Source organism: Sardina pilchardus, chromosome 9 (genome assembly GCF_963854185.1).
Source record: "Sardina pilchardus chromosome 9, fSarPil1.1, whole genome shotgun sequence".
In the NCBI taxonomy this organism is placed as follows: Eukaryota; Metazoa; Chordata; class Actinopteri; order Clupeiformes; family Clupeidae; genus Sardina; species Sardina pilchardus.
Window position 1 is genome coordinate 8,025,403 of NC_085002.1, and position 19,354 is coordinate 8,044,756.

The following is a 19,354-nucleotide window of genomic DNA, read 5'->3' on the forward strand; positions in this document are numbered from 1 at the left end:
GAGATGCAACATGTGGGCCATTAAATGTAATTTCACTTAGCTAACTGCTAACATTGTGAGATACAGCATTTGGTCTTGGCAGAGGTCTGCACTCTCTAAATGCCATTGTAGCTGTTTTTCTTGACTTTATGCAAAGAATTCAGCTTGAACTGTTAAATGATACATAGGCCAGGGTCAGGGGTGATGATGCAGCACCTTTCATGACAAACTGCTTCTTCTCTACTCTACTGCAAAACAGGATTCTCTTTGGTTCAGCCTAGCGGAACTTGAGTTTGAGTCTTTATTAAATCACAGTTTAATCTGGGGGGTTGGTTGGTATATCACAGTGCGTATGGGCACAGTGAATCTATCAAGGTTTTGGGATTTCTTGGTTTGACTGCCAAATTTTGCCATGTTTTATGCTTCTGGTCCTTGATACTTCCTTATTACATTTTCCTGGTCCCATTACATCACTGTTTTCCTGAACCTTGGTTTTCTTTGTTTTAATCAAAGATCTTGAATGTATGCAACAAGGAAGTAGTACCCTAACGTGTTTCATGTCATTCATTAGTCATTAAAATCCCTTTCTGTCTTCTTCCAACAATAGTGAACCCCCAGACCATTGGAGGTCCATCGATGTCGAGGGCAAGGAGGCGAAACCTGCTGCAACGGCTTCAGCAATTGTGAGTGATTCTTGTGAGTGAAAGTTCAAAAATCAGAGCTAGTGTTTCTCAAAATAGGTTAAACAAAATGTGAACGATAAGCCTAAATATAAGGTTAATTTCAAAGATACAGTTTTTCAAAAGATATATATTTTTTAAACAATGTGATGAATTCTATGAAACAGTTGACTAAACTGGGCAGGCCTATCCAAGCTCTGCGTATTGTTGAGTGTTGAGCATCCAAGTTGAATGTGAGCATCCACGAGATGTGAATAGTTAAGCCATTGATGCACATTATGCAGGGGACACCATTTGAGTTGGCAGTCTTTGAGATGCGGCCCAGGATGCATTGCATATTAACCAAGTATTGCAATGTTATGTGAAAAGAAACCCATGTGTACGAAGAGGGTGTTTTTCAATCCTAAAGGGGAGTATTGACGAATCCATGTTTCAGATCATCATCAGATAACAAAGACATCAAGATAGAGGAACAGCTGGACCTTCAGAGTAACGGTGAGTTACTGATTTGCTTTCTTAAAACCTGTACATTGAAGGCTCTGAAAGCTCAAATTGATAAATTGTGTTGGAAGCTTATCAGTGTTCCAGAACAGCATCAGTCATGTGAAAGTACCACTGATCCAATATGATGCTATAGGAACAGGTACTTCACTGACATTTTTTGTTGCTTTTCATGACTGCACTCTTTGTGATGACTGATGATCTTGTCTACGGCTTTCAAAACGTTACATTTCTGTTTATTAGCTTACATGAAAGATTGATTTTATTTATGTTAATTTGGTTAATTTTTTCACTCTTGCTAACATTGCGAGTTGTAAAAGGCAAAAAGGCAAAGGTCTGCATAGTGGTCTTTACCTAAATGAAAGTGCCCTGACGTGTTTTGTGTCATTACATTTAAATCATTAATATCTTTTAAATCCTTAATATCCAATAGCGGAGAGCCCCCAGAGCACTGGAGGCCCAGGGGCGCTACAGAGGAGGCGGAGTCTGCTGCAGAGCCGCTTTGAGCACCCACATTTTTTGCCGTGAGTGAAGAAGGCAAAACCAAACAGATATTTGTCACGGCCTTGATAGCCAGACATTTAGACAGAAATATCACAAATGTCATTAAAAAATTGTTGTACTGTGTCTTTCCTTTACACAGGAACAGGCAAACGAGAGTTCTAGGCACTTAGTAAAAAAATACTGAGAATCACAGGAAAATATAGGAAGACAGGAGACACAAGGCAAAAACAGGCACTTGCAGCCAGAACTCATTAACAAAGCCTAAAAAGATGAAAATTCCCTAAGGAAAATGTTCTCTTTGGCTCACAAGAAATAAAACAGCTCTGAGATCTCACCTGTTTCTCCCAAGGGACCCTAAGGAGAAATAAGGGGAGAAGAAAACAGTATTTTGACATTTGAAGTTCAACTGAAAGAGAAAGTCCGGTCTAAACGAGTACTTTTGGATGATCAAGCAATCATGATAGTGCCCACTGCCCACACAATGAATGGCGGTGGCTTCTTAAAAACATGCAGTGTTAGCAAAAACCTCCTTGTTGGTGATATAAACCAAGTTCATTAAATGCGAAAATAATTGAATGAGTACAAGGTACGAGGTTACATACTGATCAGAAGAGAGGGCACTAATCACTATCCCAATGTTTCAGCAGATCACCACCACGAGATGACAAAGATGTCAAGGTGATGGATCCTCAGAAAGGTGAGGTGTTCAAGTGTCTTGCCGGGGCTTGGGGACAATATTATAAGAAAGATGTCATAAGCACAGATTTATTATGAGCGGAGTCAGAAGTATGAATAAAAATAGTTATATTTAGTCAGAGGAACCCTTTATGAACCAATTTGTGTGGTTTTTTTACATTCTGTGGCATTGCGCCTTCCAAACATAAAGACAGATATTGCTCATCTAAATAGACAGTGCTGGGGGGTTACACAAATGGACGAGGGTGGTTAAGGGACAACATGGTTGCACTACATGTTTGGAGATGGCCACCAATGCTATGAGAAATGACTGTTGCCAGCAAAAAACAAGACATCAGCAGTGAAGATGGAAATAAATCTAATGGCACATGAATTATTATAGAAAAAGAAGAAAGGACATAATATGTTTTTGAAATTCTACAACAGGTGAAGAGAAACCAGAGGAGGAACCAACTCTGAGGATTGTGCTTGTTGGGAAGTCTGGTGCTGGGAAGAGTGCAACAGGAAACACCATCTTAAGGAGGAAAGCTTTTCAGTCTAAGATGTCCGTTACTGCACTGACCTGTCAAAAATAATCAGCTCAGTTAGATGGTGAAATACTGGCTGTAGTCGACACCCCTGACCAGTTCCACACCAGAGGCAGCGAGGTGAAAAGATGCATCTCATTTGCTGCTCCTGGTCCTCATGTGTTCCTGGTGGTGCTCCAGCCCGGTCGTTTCACCAAAGAAGACGTTGAAACAGTGAACATCATCCAGATGGCTTTTGGAGATGCAGCCGCACGATTCACCATGGCATTGTTCACACGTGGAGACGATCTGAAGGAGGATGACATCACCGTAGAGGAATTAATCAGCGGAAATCCAGCTCTCCGTGACTTCATCAGTCAGTGTCATGGAGGATATCATGTTTTTAACAACAGAGACAAGGACCCCTCTCAGGTCAGAGAGCTGATGGAGAAGATCAACACAATGATTCAGAGAAATGGAGGAAGCTTCTACACCAGTGAAATATTCCAAAGTGCTGAGAGAGACATACAAAAATAAAAAATGAAACAACTTCTGCGACTAAATGCAAAATTAGAATTAAGATAAGCAAGAAGAAAGGCAGAGAGAAAGAACTCAAATGCTTTCCAGTCTCTTCTGTCTTGATCTTTCTCTCTTTTGAATCTTGAGGATGGCCCTTAGTGAGAGCACAAGTGGTACAGCAAATCAAAACAAGCATGACCTGGACGAGTGCAAGTCCACATATGCCGCAGATCCGTCAAACGGATCCAAAACAATTTTGGACCGACGTGCGTTTGGACGCCGGATCAGGTCCATTATGCAGATCCGTGCCGAATGTTGTGGTAGATGTGGCCCAGTTCCGGCCCTGTGTAGTTTTGCTATCTGGGTATGCAGTGATATTCTGTGAATGTTTTGATTTGGAGGAATATCCATAAATGAACAGGAAAACAGAAGTGGGAGAGGGCCATTTTTTGTGGAAAAAGAGGGAGTTGTGTGACATGTGGCAGGTACATCTAGTATGTACTTTCAAGTGTAATGGTACATAGGAGATTGATAATGCTTAGCTACTTTACTCGCTCACATGGTTTATCTCTTTTTTGCTCCCTGCTATAAGGAGTTTCTTGATTAGAGTTTCAGGCCCTTGATTCGATTTCAATCGAGTTGATATACTAATCTAAATACCTGTTTTATGCAATTGTTAGTCATTAACCTACGGTGCAATGTGCTCCACTGGTGAGTTAAACCTTTCCATTTAAGTCAGCCTGAGAGCCACAATATATCCTTCCTCTAGGAATCTCATCTGATTCAAGAAATGTATGCCATGTGGTGAATGTCACACAACGCCCATATTATGCAATACAGGAAGACAATGCAAAATCTTTCAAATAGGTCTAAAACTGATGCTAAAAATAGGCCATAGGTCTTATATTACATTGTTATGATGAATCCTTCTTCACATGGATAAGGTGTATGTGTGGTGCATGCAATTAGCTGTTCTAGTGGTTTTATGATAGTGAGTGACTGAAATTAGGCCAAGGACTTGTGACTACCTTCTACCTGAATTTATATACAAGGTTGTAAAAAAAGTCTTTGATATGAATGACAAAGCTGGTAACAGCTCTTCTACAACCCAGAATCCAAAGATAGCATATCAATTGTTGAAACAGACATTTTATCTTTTTTTTTTTTTTTTTAATATGTGTTCGTTTTGAGTCTGCAACACATGTTGTGACATGACATGGCCATGTTTATCACTATGTTGCATCACCCCTTCCTTAAACAACATACATATTTGGAGACTGGGGAGACCGGTTGTTGTCCATTCATGCCCTATAGGACTTCAGCTGCTCAACAGTGGGGTTTTCATAATCATGTTTTTCATTCCATGATGCACTAAATTATGTGACAGATCTGGACTGTAGGGCCATTCAAACATTTCTACTCATGATTCTTCTAGGAGCCATATGCTTCTGTTGTTATATGCCGTTGTAAGAAGGGGGATGGCTTGCCATAAATTAGTCCTTTAATGTTTCATACTGCCAAGAAATGCACTACGAAACAAGATACACAAATTACGAAAAGTAGGCTTTTCTCCTTAATCTTCTTAAAAACTACTTCATCTTCAAAGTTTTGAGGTCAAGTATCAAGCAAGTTGTATTTTGATGCAACTTTATGGTTATAGCATTTAGCAGACACTTTTGTCTGAAACGACTCACAGAATCTCAACATTACAATAGCCTAGTTCAAAATTAACAGGTAAGCCCACATAAATTACATCATAATAATAACAATAACAATAGGCTAATATCGATAACAACAATGTACAATGTTGTCTGGTATCTCCAAAACCTGAGCTGCTATAAGTAGCCTACTGTATATCAACATCACATCACTCAGTATAGGCCCTATGTGATCAACAATCACTATACTTCTAGTATAACTGTCCAACAAAGCTCATAGGCTACCTAACTTTTTGGTCATTGTTACTTTGTAGGGGCCGTATAGCGCATCAACTTTCGCTAGTGTACGTGGCCTTGAGCTGCGTTGTCTCGTCACATTTATTTATGCATCACTGCCACCAAGTGTCACGGGATGTAAGCTATTGCAAACAACTGTGGGAAACGATTGATTGGACAGAGAATTTTAACGATAAGCGTAAATACGTTTAATAATGTGATGCAAACAACTAGCCCAGAAAGAAAGTAGGCTTGAATCTCAGTCTAGGTAGCCTACTATATATGAAGCCTAAATGCTATGCGGATTATTGTCTCGCTGGGCGACCATTCATGTGAGGCCAACATGTGGCCAACAACTTCCGAACAGGTGTGTGCGTCATAATGGCTTGGAACACTACTGTAATTAAGACGTCATGCAAAGTCCTACTTCAGCAGATGTCCCATTATCATTCAGATAAGTCACGACACACGAATTGTAAGCGAAAGGTAAGATATTATATTAGCTCACCCAGATATATAAAAAAATATATAATCAATATTCACACAACGAATTAATCATAAAACAGTGATGGTGTTATAAACTAGCAAGATACGCTTAGACAATTAAGCTGTAGCCTACATGTTAACTTTCTACCACACTGGTCCTTTCAAAGGATTTTCAAAAATGGCTGAGTGCGGCTCAGTGCAGGGACACCCTACTGTCCGTTCAGATCCGCTCAGAGGACAAGTGTCAAACAGCGACTCTGTTCTCTACGATGTTCTCTACGATGTTATTGATGCCATTGAGAAACTGACTGATGAGTATGTACCATATAGTTTAACTATCTTTCTTATCTTTCCTAGAGTTTCTTATTCAATATAGCTTAGAGTTATTCAATCTTGCATCTCTCCTGTAGGCCTAGACAATCCTGGCTATGTCTCACCACTGTCAGAATACTGTCTGTTAAAGAATTTGTTTTATATATTTTCCCAGACAGTGGAAGGTCTTTACAGGAGGCATGCCTAATGTAAGTTTTTACAGCAGCTGTTTTACAATAGTTTGTTGGTGGCTTGTAAGCCCTACATTACCACATGTACATGTTCTAGTCTGTTCTGTAGCCTAGTGTGCTTCTCGGCTCTGATAAACTTGTGTGTTGTTTAGATTGCGCGACTGGACTTTGCAGAAATATGCTTATGCCTTATTTCAAAAATGTCAAAGTCTGCATGCAAGATGTTCATGCCATTTGTCCAAATCCTGGACTCACCTGGCACAGCTGTCTCGACAGACTCCTTAGTGAGAGAGTAAGTGACTGTTTATATAGAGAACATTTGAAACATATATACACATTGCCCACTGATAGGCTAACTTTTCACAATATTTGATTTACTAGGTCTCCTTTGGACAAACCTCTCGTCCATGCCTTGTATGTGCAACTTCTTCAGGAGGTCAAAGGAGCCTGTCTTGTGGCTATTGAAAAGATTGCTCTAAGCAGACCATTCACCGGGTCTGGTGATGTTTGGAGGGCCCAGTGTTATCGACTAGAGGAGGAGACTTTAAAGGTTTTCTCCAAAAGACTGGGTAAACCGGACATTTTTGCTCAAAAGCCAGACGACAGCAGCTTTTTGAATCAGAAAGAGCATATGGAGTTGGAAGCAACAGACCTGACACAGCAAGTGGTGAGTGCCATCTTGGCTGTCATTGAGAGCTCATGTCCCAATTGTGAGCATCCTGTAGTAACCACTGACCTGCTACATGTGGTGGCCAAGATGAAGGAATTCTTGGCCTCTCCAAAGGCCTATAGCAGCACACTCCCGCTCGGTCCCTACGCCAGCTCTTTAAACCAAGGGCCTCACCTCCATCTCACCGCTGACTTTTACCTGACGGCTTTCAAGGCGGTCCTCGGAGTGCTGTTCAGATCCGTCAACTGTCCGTTTGTGGATGCTAGCCAGTTCGAACCAGCTGTTTTATCCTACTTTATTACAGCATATGACATCATGACAGGCACAATTAACACTGTTCTTGAGGTCCTTGTTGCCATGTCAGAAGTCAAAGATGAGGAATTGTGTTTTTATGAGATGTTCTCCAGAGTACAGCATAAAGTCGCGCAGTTCTTGATCTTGGATAAGCAAACGGGAATGACGGACAAAAGTCACAGCACAGACTCTCAGACGGCATTCAATCTAGATTCAGAGGATTTTGTGTTTCCAATTGTCGCTAAGCACAAAGAGGAGTCTGGATCTGAGAGGAGCCTGGTGGCCACAGACAGTGGTGATAATGTGACTACCGAATCTGAGTCAGGAGTGGACCCACCAGTCGCCACTTGTAAAAGTTCACTGGAGAGGGAAACTTGTGCATCCCAGAAACCTACTATAGCTTCAGATATTGCAAAGGAGCTGGATGTTGGGCAAGCTGTTGCACGGTTAGAAGACTTCATCAACAGTGGGGAAATTCACAAGTTTTCACTGGACCTCACAAAGCAGGTGCTTCGCTTGCTGAAAAAAAGCACTTGCCAGAGTGTCAGCCTGCCTGTCAACCAGACCGTTTCAGACACCGATTGTCCACCACCGCAGAGAGCAAACAATGAGACAGACAGCAGCAGTGTCTCTCGTGAGTTCGCCCTCATGTTTGCTGAGGACTCTGTGAAATGCTTCTTGCATCAGCTGCTGTTCCCTTCTTGTCCGAGCAAAGTGAGTGACCCAGGTGACTTCATCCAGAGCACGTGGAGTTCCAACCCCTGCATGGCCATGGCAGCGCATGAGAGCTGCTCTGGGAACACTATCTGTTCCTCTCACGCCCTGCGTGAAACAGTGGACTTACTGAGGGAGGTTATTGTGAACCAGGTGATGGGCAGCTTTTCACCAGAGCCAGCTTTGCCTTGCACAAGCAGAAACTCGGAGGATGCAGCTGACACCACCAGTCGTTTTGAGACAACTGATGACCCCAACTCAAAGTCAGCCGCTAAAAAAGAAAGGGAAAGGAGCAAAAAGAGCTGGAAGCAAAAACTTTGCATCTTACCTAAAACAAAGATTCCTAAAGAGAGGATCTCTAAAAAGGTACAGTCAAATGCCCAAAGTCAGAATGTTTCCATATTTTGCTGCTCTTTAACCTGTAATGTTATTGTGCATCTGAGGTGATGTTTGGCTCACGAGGCAATTTCTTAGTCCATGAGCATCATATGTCATATAGTGTGTTGAATACACTGAGGGCAAAAAGTGACATAACAAGCTTGCTCTTGAATTACAGTATTTCTCTGGGACAAATGCCGTGAGCCCGTTGGCACCAACCAAGGCATGTCCACTGGACATAGCTGGAGGAAATCATTCACTGGAGAACCTGACCTGTACATCTTCAGTGGTCATCATCAGTAAGTTGTGTATTATCATTATTACGATTTTCTTCTCAGTATATAGGCTTTGTTTCGTGTGAACCTTGATAAGCTGTAATTTTTGAACACTGTCCTGGTGCTTTGCAGGTGAACCACATGCCTCCACGTCGCAGGAGATAGAAAATGCCCCTACTCCTGACACAGCAGCAAAGAAACCAAAGAAGCGCAACATGCTCACCAGATTCTTCTTGTCTATTACCAAGCCTCTGCAAACATGCTTCAAAAAGTAATAGAGAAAAGAAGTCATTTTATTATGTTTCCTTTTTATATTTGAAATAAAAGGGGGAAAAATGTGTTGTTGTAAAAGTGTTCAGATATTTTGTTGGTGGCAGAGCTCAGATACCAATAAGAGGTTCCATTTGGCAATGGTGATGCAGTTTGGCACAGCCATGATGAAGAAGGGAATCTAGTTCTACAAACGCTGCAAAGATATCACACTCTCTCCTTTAAGCCATATGATTAAGGCTCTGTTCCACTCTTGGCCAAGTAACGTGTACACACACACACACACACACACACACACACACACACACACAATACTTATTGTGTGATTAGATTAGATGTATTAAACCACAAATGTGAAAATATTCATTTTTCAAACACAATACTCCAATTTAATAATGTCTTAAAAACTGTTTCTGGCCACAAATGTAATAATTTCCACAAACTTAATAAGTGCTTTCCTGCCTACGTAATAATCACCAAGTTGAATTATTAAGTTTGCCGGGTTTTCGTAATCATGTTTATCATTCCATGATGCACTAAATGTGACAGATCTGGACAGAAGGGCCATTTAAACATTTTTACTCATGCATGACTCTTCTAGGAGCTCCTACTTCATCTTCAAGGTTTTGAGGTCAAATATCAGGCAAGTTGTATTTTGATGCCAGTTTATGGTTATGATTATATGGTTATAGCATTTAGACAACACTTTTGTCTGAAACGACTCACAGAATATCAACATTACAATAGTTCAAATTTAACAGTTGGTAAGCCCACATACATTTCATAATAGTAATAATAATAACAATAACAATAATATCGATAACAATGTAAAATGTTGTCTGGTATCTCCAAAACCTGAGCTGCTATCAGCTTAAGGGCTGAGGACAGAAGTAGGCTACTGTATATCAACATCACATCACTCAGTTAGGCCCTATGTGATCAACAATCACTATACTTCTAGTATAACTGTCCAACAAAGCTCATAGGCTACCTAACTTTTTGGTCATTGTTACTTTGTAGGGGCCGTATAGCGCATCAACTTTCGCTAGTGTACGTGGCCTTGAGCTGCGTTGTCTCGTCACATTTATTTAGCCTATGCATCACTGCCACCAAGTGTCACGGGATGTAGGCTATTGCAAACAACTGTGGGAAACATGATTGGACAGAGAATTTTAACGAGTAAGTAAGCGTAAATACGTTTAATAATGTGGTGCAAACAACTAGCCCAGAAAGAAAGTAGGCTTGAATCTCCGTCTAGGTACTATGTATGAAGCCTAAATGCTATGCGGATTATTGTCTCGCTGGGCGACCATTCATGTGAGGCCAACATGTGGCCAACAACTTCCGAACAGGTGTGTGCGTCATAATGGCTGGGAATACTGTAATTAAGACGTCATGCAAAGTCCTACTTCAGCAGATGTCCCATTATCATTCAAATAGGTCTACACGACGCACGAATTGTAAGCGAAAGGTAAGATATTATATTAGCTCACCCAGATATATAAAAAATATATAATCAATATTCACACAACGAATTAATCATAAAACAGTGATGGTGTTACAAACTAGCAAGATATGCTTAGACAATTAAGCTGTACATGTTAACTTTCTACCACACTGGTCTTTTCAAAGGATTTTCAAAAATGGCTGAGTGCGGCTCAGTGCAGGGACACCCTACTGTCCGTTCAGATCCGCTCAGAGGACAAGTGTCAAACAGCGACTCTGTTCTCTACGATGTTCTCTACAATGTTATTGATGCCATTGAGAAACTAACTGATGAGTATGTACCATTAGTTTAACTATCTTTCTTATCTTTCCCAGAGTTTCTTATTCAATATAGCTTAGAGTTTTTCAATCTTGCATCTGCCCTGTATAGGCCTAGACAATCCTGGCTATGTCTCACCACTGTCAGAATACTGTCTGTTAAATAATTTGTTTTATATAATTTCCCAGACAGTGGAAGGTCTTTACAGGAGGCATGCCTAATGTAAGTTTTTACAGCAGCTGTTTTACAATAGTTTGTTGGTGGCTTGTAAGCCCTACATTACCACATGTACATGTTCTAGTCTGTTCTGTAGCCTAGTGTGCTTCTTGGCTCTGATAAACTTGTGTGTTGTTTAGATTGCGCGACTGGACTTTGCAGAAATATGCTTATGCCTTATTTCAAAAATGTCAAAGTCTGCATGCAAGATGTTCATGCCATTTGTCCAAATCCTGGACTCACCTGGCACAGCTGTCTCGACAGACTCCTTAGTGAGAGAGTAAGTGACTGTTTATATAGAGAACATTTGAAACATATATACACATTGCCCACTGATAGGCTAACTTTTCACAATATTTGATTTACTAGGTCTCCTTTGGACAAACCTCTCGTCCATGCCTTGTATGTGCAACTTCTTCTGGAGGTCAAAGGAGCCTGTCTTGTGGCTATTGAAAAAATTGCTCTAAGCAGACCATTCACCGGGTCTGGTGATATTTGGAGGGCCCAGTGTTATCGACTAGAGGAGGAGACTTTAAAGGTTTTCTCCAAAAGACTGGGTAAACCGGACATTTTTGCTCAAAAGCCAGACGACAGCAGCTTTTTGAATCAGAAAGAGCATATGGAGTTGGAAGCAACAGACCTGACACAGCAAGTGGTGAGTGCCATCTTGGCTGTCATTGAGAGCTCATGTCCCAATTGTGAGCATCCTGTAGTAACCACTGACCTGCTACATGTGGTGGCCAAGATGAAGGAATTCTTGGCCTCTCCAAAGGCCTATAGCAGCACACTCCCGCTCGGTCCCTACGCCAGCTCTTTAAACCAAGGGCCTCACCTCCATCTCACCGCTGACTTTTACCTGACGGCTTTCAAGGCGGTCCTCGGAGTGCTGTTCAGATCCGTCAACTGTCCGTTTGTGGATGCTAGCCAGTTCGAACCAGCTGTTTTATCCTACTTTATTACAGCATATGACATCATGACAGGCACAATTAACACTGTTCTTGAGGTCCTTGTTGCCATGTCAGAAGTCAAAGATGAAGAATTGTGTTTTTATGCCACTGAGATGTTCTCCAGAGTACAGCATAAAGTCGCGCAGTTCTTGATCTTGGATAAGCAAGCGGGAATGACGGACAAAAGTCACAGCACAGACTCTCAGACCGCATTCAAAGATTCAGAGGATTTTGTGTTTCCAATTGTCGCTATGCACAAAGAGGAGTCTGGATCTGAGAGGAGCCTGGTGGCCACAGACAGTGGTGATAATGTGACTACCGAATCTGAGTCAGGAGTGGAACCACCAGTCGCCACTTGTAAAAGTTCACTGGAGAGGGAAACTTGTGCATCCCAGAAACCTGCTATAGCTTCAGATATTGCAAAGGAGCTGGATGTTGGGCAAGCTGTTGCACGGTTAGAAGACTTCATCAACAGTGGGGAAATTCACAAGTTTTCACTGGACCTCACAAAGCAGGTGCTTCGCTTGCTGAAAAAAAGCACTTGCCAGAGTGTCAGCCTGCCTGTCAACCAGACCGTTTCAGACACCGATTGTCCACCACCGCAGAGAGCAAACAATGAGACAGACAGCAGCAGTGTCTCTCGTGAGTTCGCCCTCATGTTTGCTGAGGACTCTGTGAAATGCTTCTTGCATCAGCTGCTGTTCCCTTCTTGTCCGAGCAAAATGAGTGACCCAGGTGACTTCATCCAGAGCACGTGGAGTTCCAACCCCTGCATGGCCATGGCAGCGCATGAGAGCTGCTCTGGGAACACTATCTGTTCCTCTCACGCCCTGCGTGAAACAGTGGACTTACTGAGGGAGGTTATTGTGAACCAGGTGATGGGCAGCTTTTCACCAGAGTCAGTGGTGCAGTTGTGTGCAGTTCCTTGCACAAGCAGAAACTTGGAGAATGCAGCTGACACCACCAGTTGTTTTGTGACAACTGATGACCCCAACTCCAGGTCAGCCGCTGAAAAAGTTAGGGAAAGGACCAAAAAGAGCTGGAAGCAAAAACTTTGCCTGCCTAAAACAAAGACTGCTAAAGAGAGGATCTCTAAAAAGGTACAGTCAAATGCCCAAAGTCAGAATGTTTCCATATTTTGCTGCTCTTTTACCTGTAATGTTATTGTCAATCTGAGGTGATGTTTGGCTCACGAGGCAATTTCTTAGTCCATGAGCATCATATGTCATAGTGTTGAATACACTGAGGGCAAAAAGGGACATAACATGCTTGCTCTTGAATTACAGTATTTCTCTGGGACAAATGTCGTGAGCCCCTTGGCACCAAACCAGGCATGTCCACTGGACATTGATACAGCAGGAGGAAATCATTCACTGGAGAACCTGACCTGTACATCTTCAGTGGTCATCATCAGTAAGTTGTGTATTATCATTATTACGTATTATTGCTATTTTCTTTTCAGTACATAGGCTATGTTTCGTGTGAACCTTGACAAGCTGTAATTTTTTAACACTGTCCTGGTGCTTTGCAGGTGAACCAAATGCCTCCACGTCGCAGGAGATAGAAAATGCCCATGCTCCTGACACACCAGCAAAGAAACCAAAGAAGCGCAACATGCTCACCAGATTCTTCTTGTCTATTACCAAGCCTCTGCAAACATGCTTCAAAAAGTAATAGAGAAAAGAAGTCATTTTATTATGTTTCCTTTTTATATTTGAAATAAAAGGGGGAAAAATGTGTTGTTGTAAAAGTGTTCAGATATTTTGTTGGTGGCAGAGCTCAGATACCAATAAGAGGTTCCATTTGGCAATGGTGATGCAGTTTGGCACAGCCATGATGAAGAAGGGAATCTAGTTCTACAAACGCTGCAAAGATATCACACTCTCTCCTTTAAGCCATATGATTAAGGCTCTGTTCCACTCTTGGCCAAGTAACGTGTACACACACACACACACACACACACACACACACAATACTTATTGTGTGATTAGATTAGATGTATTAAACCACAAATGTGAAAATATTCATTTTTCAAACACAATACTCCAATTTAATAATGTCTTAAAAACTGTTTCTGGCCACAAATGTAATAATTTCCACAAACTTAATAAGTGCTTTCCTGCCTACGTAATAATCACCAAGTTAAATTATTAAGTTTGCCGGGTTTTCGTAATCATGTTTATCATTCCATGATGCACTAACTGTGACAGATCTGGACAGAAGGGCCATTTAAACATTTTTACTCATGCATGACTCTTCTAGGAGCTCCTACTTCATCTTCAAGGTTTTGAGGTCAAATATCAGGCAAGTTGTATTTTGATGCCAGTTTATGGTTATGATTATATGGTTATAGCATTTAGACAACACTTTTGTCTGAAACGACTCACAGAATATCAACATTACAATAGTTCAAATTTAACAGTTGGTAAGCCCACATACATTTCATAATAGTAATAATAATAACAATAACAATAATATCGATAACAATGTAAAATGTTGTCTGGTATCTCCAAAACCTGAGCTGCTATCAGCTTAAGGGCTGAGGACAGAAGTAGGCTACTGTATATCAACATCACATCACTCAGTTAGGCCCTATGTGATCAACAATCACTATACTTCTAGTATAACTGTCCAACAAAGCTCATAGGCTACCTAACTTTTTGGTCATTGTTACTTTGTAGGGGCCGTATAGCGCATCAACTTTCGCTAGTGTACGTGGCCTTGAGCTGCGTTGTCTCGTCACATTTATTTATGCATCACTGCCACCAAGTGTCACGGGATGTAGGCTATTGCAAACAACTGTGGGAAACATGATTGGACAGAGAATTTTAACGAGTAAGTAAGCGTAAATACGTTTAATAATGTGGTGCAAACAACTAGCCCAGAAAGAAAGTAGGCTTGAATCTCCGTCTAGGTACTATGTATGAAGCCTAAATGCTATGCGGATTATTGTCTCGCTGGGCGACCATTCATGTGAGGCCAACATGTGGCCAACAACTTCCGAACAGGTGTGTGCGTCATAATGGCTGGGAATACTGTAATTAAGACGTCATGCAAAGTCCTACTTCAGCAGATGTCCCATTATCATTCAAATAGGTCTACACGACGCACGAATTGTAAGCGAAAGGTAAGATATTATATTAGCTCACCCAGATATATAAAAAATATATAATCAATATTCACACAACGAATTAATCATAAAACAGTGATGGTGTTACAAACTAGCAAGATATGCTTAGACAATTAAGCTGTACATGTTAACTTTCTACCACACTGGTCTTTTCAAAGGATTTTCAAAAATGGCTGAGTGCGGCTCAGTGCAGGGACACCCTACTGTCCGTTCAGATCCGCTCAGAGGACAAGTGTCAAACAGCGACTCTGTTCTCTACGATGTTCTCTACAATGTTATTGATGCCATTGAGAAACTAACTGATGAGTATGTACCATTAGTTTAACTATCTTTCTTATCTTTCCTAGAGTTTCTTATTCAATATAGCTTAGAGTTTTTCAATCTTGCATCTGCCCTGTATAGGCCTAGACAATCCTGGCTATGTCTCACCACTGTCAGAATACTGTCTGTTAAATAATTTGTTTTATATAATTTCCCAGACAGTGGAAGGTCTTTACAGGAGGCATGCCTAATGTAAGTTTTTACAGCAGCTGTTTTACAATAGTTTGTTGGTGGCTTGTAAGCCCTACATTACCACATGTACATGTTCTAGTCTGTTCTGTAGCCTAGTGTGCTTCTCGGCTCTGATAAACTTGTGTGTTGTTTAGATTGCGCGACTGGACTTTGCAGAAATATGCTTATGCCTTATTTCAAAAATGTCAAAGTCTGCATGCAAGATGTTCATGCCATTTGTCCAAATCCTGGACTCACCTGGCACAGCTGTCTCGACAGACTCCTTAGTGAGAGAGTAAGTGACTGTTTATATAGAGAACATTTGAAACATATATACACATTGCCCACTGATAGGCTAACTTTTCACAATATTTGATTTACTAGGTCTCCTTTGGACAAACCTCTCGTCCATGCCTTGTATGTGCAACTTCTTCTGGAGGTCAAAGGAGCCTGTCTTGTGGCTATTGAAAAAATTGCTCTAAGCAGACCATTCACCGGGTCTGGTGATATTTGGAGGGCCCAGTGTTATCGACTAGAGGAGGAGACTTTAAAGGTTTTCTCCAAAAGACTGGGTAAACCGGACATTTTTGCTCAAAAGCCAGACGACAGCAGCTTTTTGAATCAGAAAGAGCATATGGAGTTGGAAGCAACAGACCTGACACAGCAAGTGGTGAGTGCCATCTTGGCTGTCATTGAGAGCTCATGTCCCAATTGTGAGCATCCTGTAGTAACCACTGACCTGCTACATGTGGTGGCCAAGATGAAGGAATTCTTGGCCTCTCCAAAGGCCTATAGCAGCACACTCCCGCTCGGTCCCTACGCCAGCTCTTTAAACCAAGGGCCTCACCTCCATCTCACCGCTGACTTTTACCTGACGGCTTTCAAGGCGGTCCTCGGAGTGCTGTTCAGATCCGTCAACTGTCCGTTTGTGGATGCTAGCCAGTTCGAACCAGCTGTTTTATCCTACTTTATTACAGCATATGACATCATGACAGGCACAATTAACACTGTTCTTGAGGTCCTTGTTGCCATGTCAGAAGTCAAAGATGAAGAATTGTGTTTTTATGCCACTGAGATGTTCTCCAGAGTACAGCATAAAGTCGCGCAGTTCTTGATCTTGGATAAGCAAGCGGGAATGACGGACAAAAGTCACAGCACAGACTCTCAGACCGCATTCAAAGATTCAGAGGATTTTGTGTTTCCAATTGTCGCTATGCACAAAGAGGAGTCTGGATCTGAGAGGAGCCTGGTGGCCACAGACAGTGGTGATAATGTGACTACCGAATCTGAGTCAGGAGTGGACCCACCAGTCGCCACTTGTAAAAGTTCACTGGAGAGGGAAACTTGTGCATCCCAGAAACCTGCTATAGCTTCAGATATTGCAAAGGAGCTGGATGTTGGGCAAGCTGTTGCACGGTTAGAAGACTTCATCAACAGTGGGGAAATTCACAAGTTTTCACTGGACCTCACAAAGCAGGTGCTTCGCTTGCTGAAAAAAAGCACTTGCCAGAGTGTCAGCCTGCCTGTCAACCAGACCGTTTCAGACACCGATTGTCCACCACCGCAGAGAGCAAACAATGAGACAGACAGCAGCAGTGTCTCTCGTGAGTTCGCCCTCATGTTTGCTGAGGACTCTGTGAAATGCTTCTTGCATCAGCTGCTGTTCCCTTCTTGTCCGAGCAAAATGAGTGACCCAGGTGACTTCATCCAGAGCACGTGGAGTTCCAACCCCTGCATGGCCATGGCAGCGCATGAGAGCTGCTCTGGGAACACTATCTGTTCCTCTCACGCCCTGCGTGAAACAGTGGACTTACTGAGGGAGGTTATTGTGAACCAGGTGATGGGCAGCTTTTCACCAGAGTCAGTGGTGCAGTTGTGTGCAGTTCCTTGCACAAGCAGAAACTTGGAGAATGCAGCTGACACCACCAGTTGTTTTGTGACAACTGATGACCCCAACTCCAGGTCAGCCGCTGAAAAAGTTAGGGAAAGGACCAAAAAGAGCTGGAAGCAAAAACTTTGCCTGCCTAAAACAAAGACTGCTAAAGAGAGGATCTCTAAAAAGGTACAGTCAAATGCCCAAAGTCAGAATGTTTCCATATTTTGCTGCTCTTTAACCTGTAATGTTATTGTCAATCTGAGGTGATGTTTGGCTCACGAGGCAATTTCTTAGTCCATGAGCATCATATGTCATAGTGTTGAATACACTGAGGGCAAAAAGGGACATAACATGCTTGCTCTTGAATTACAGTATTTCTCTGGGACAAATGTCGTGAGCCCCTTGGCACCAAACCAGGCATGTCCACTGGACATTGATACAGCAGGAGGAAATCATTCACTGGAGAACCTGACCTGTACATCTTCAGTGGTCATCATCAGTAAGTTGTGTATTATCATTATTACGTATTATTGCTATTTTCTTTTCAGTACATAGGCTATGTTTCGTGTGAACCTTGACAAGCTGTAATTTTTTAACACTGTCCTGGTGCTTTGCAGGTGAACCAAATGCCTCCACGTCGCAGGAGATAGAAAATGCCCATGCTCCTGACACACCAGCAAAGAAACCAAAGAAGCGCAACATGCTCACCAGATTCTTCTTGTCTATTATTAAGCCTCTGCAAACATGCTTCAAAAAGTAATAGAGAAAATAAGTCATTTTATTATGCTTCCTTTTTATATTTGAAATAAAAGGGGCGAAAAATGTGTTGTTGTAAAAGTGTTCAGATATTTTGTTGGTAGCAGAGCTCAGATATCAATAAGAGGTTCCATTTGCCAATGGTGATGCAGTTTGGCACAGCCATGATGAAGAAGGGAAACTAGTTTTACAAACGCTGCAAAGATATCACACCCTGTCCTTTAAGCCATATGATTAAGGCTCTGTTCCCCTCTTGGCCATGTAACGTGTACACGTGTACACACACACACACACACACACACACACAATACTTATTGTGTGATTAGATCAGATGTATTAAACCACAAACACAATACTCCAATGTAATAATGTCTTAAAAACTGTTTCTGGCCACAAATGTAATAATTTCCACAAACTTAATAAGTGCTTTCCTGCCTACGTAATAATCACCAAGTTGAATTATTAAGTTTGCCAGACGTTATTACACACATGGGAATGTTGCGTAACATCCCACAAATGTAATTAATTGTTAATTTAGTTCAATTTCATCTGATTTATCAGTTGCATGTCTGTCAAAAGAGTATCCCTGTCAAGAATCATCATTGATATTCCATGATCTCAGTGATGACCACAGACAACAGATAATCACATAACCCATTGCTATTAACTGTTGAGGCAAAAACTATATCCCACTTGCTCTTGATAGGCATTAGGCACCGTTATGGTGTTTACAGATGCTGTGTGAAACACTAGCCATACCCTGCAGCATGATCAGTGTTTGCATTATTGCATATTTAATATCATAGTGCCAGGAAATGCACAACGAAACAAGATGTACTCAAATTACAAAAAGTAGGCTTTTCTCCTTAATCTACTTAAAAACTATTCATCTTCAAGGTTTTGAGGTCAAATATCAGGCAAGTTGTATTTTGATGGCAGTTTATGGTTATGAGTAGGCCTATATAGTTAGGCTATAGCATTTAGCAGACACTTTTGTCTGAAACGACTCAGAGAATATCAACATTACAATAGTTCAAACTTAACAGTTGATAAGCCCACACAAATTACATCATAATAATACCAATAACAATAATATTGATAACAACAATGTAATGTTGTCTGGTATCTCCAAAACCTGATCTGCTATCAGCTTAAGGGCTGAGGACAGAAGGAGCCTAGCCTAGGCTACTGTATATCAACATCACATCACTCAGTATAGGCCCTATGTAATCAACAATCACTATACTTAGTATAATTGTCCAA

General features: G+C 41.6%; 1 pseudogene; it reads left to right on the plus strand.

Moving 5' to 3' along the window:
- The first annotated feature begins 1,598 nt into the window (after positions 1-1,598).
- LOC134092136 (GTPase IMAP family member 9-like) lies at positions 1,599-3,451 on the plus strand (annotated as a pseudogene).
- Positions 3,452-19,354: the final 15,903 nt, after the last annotated feature.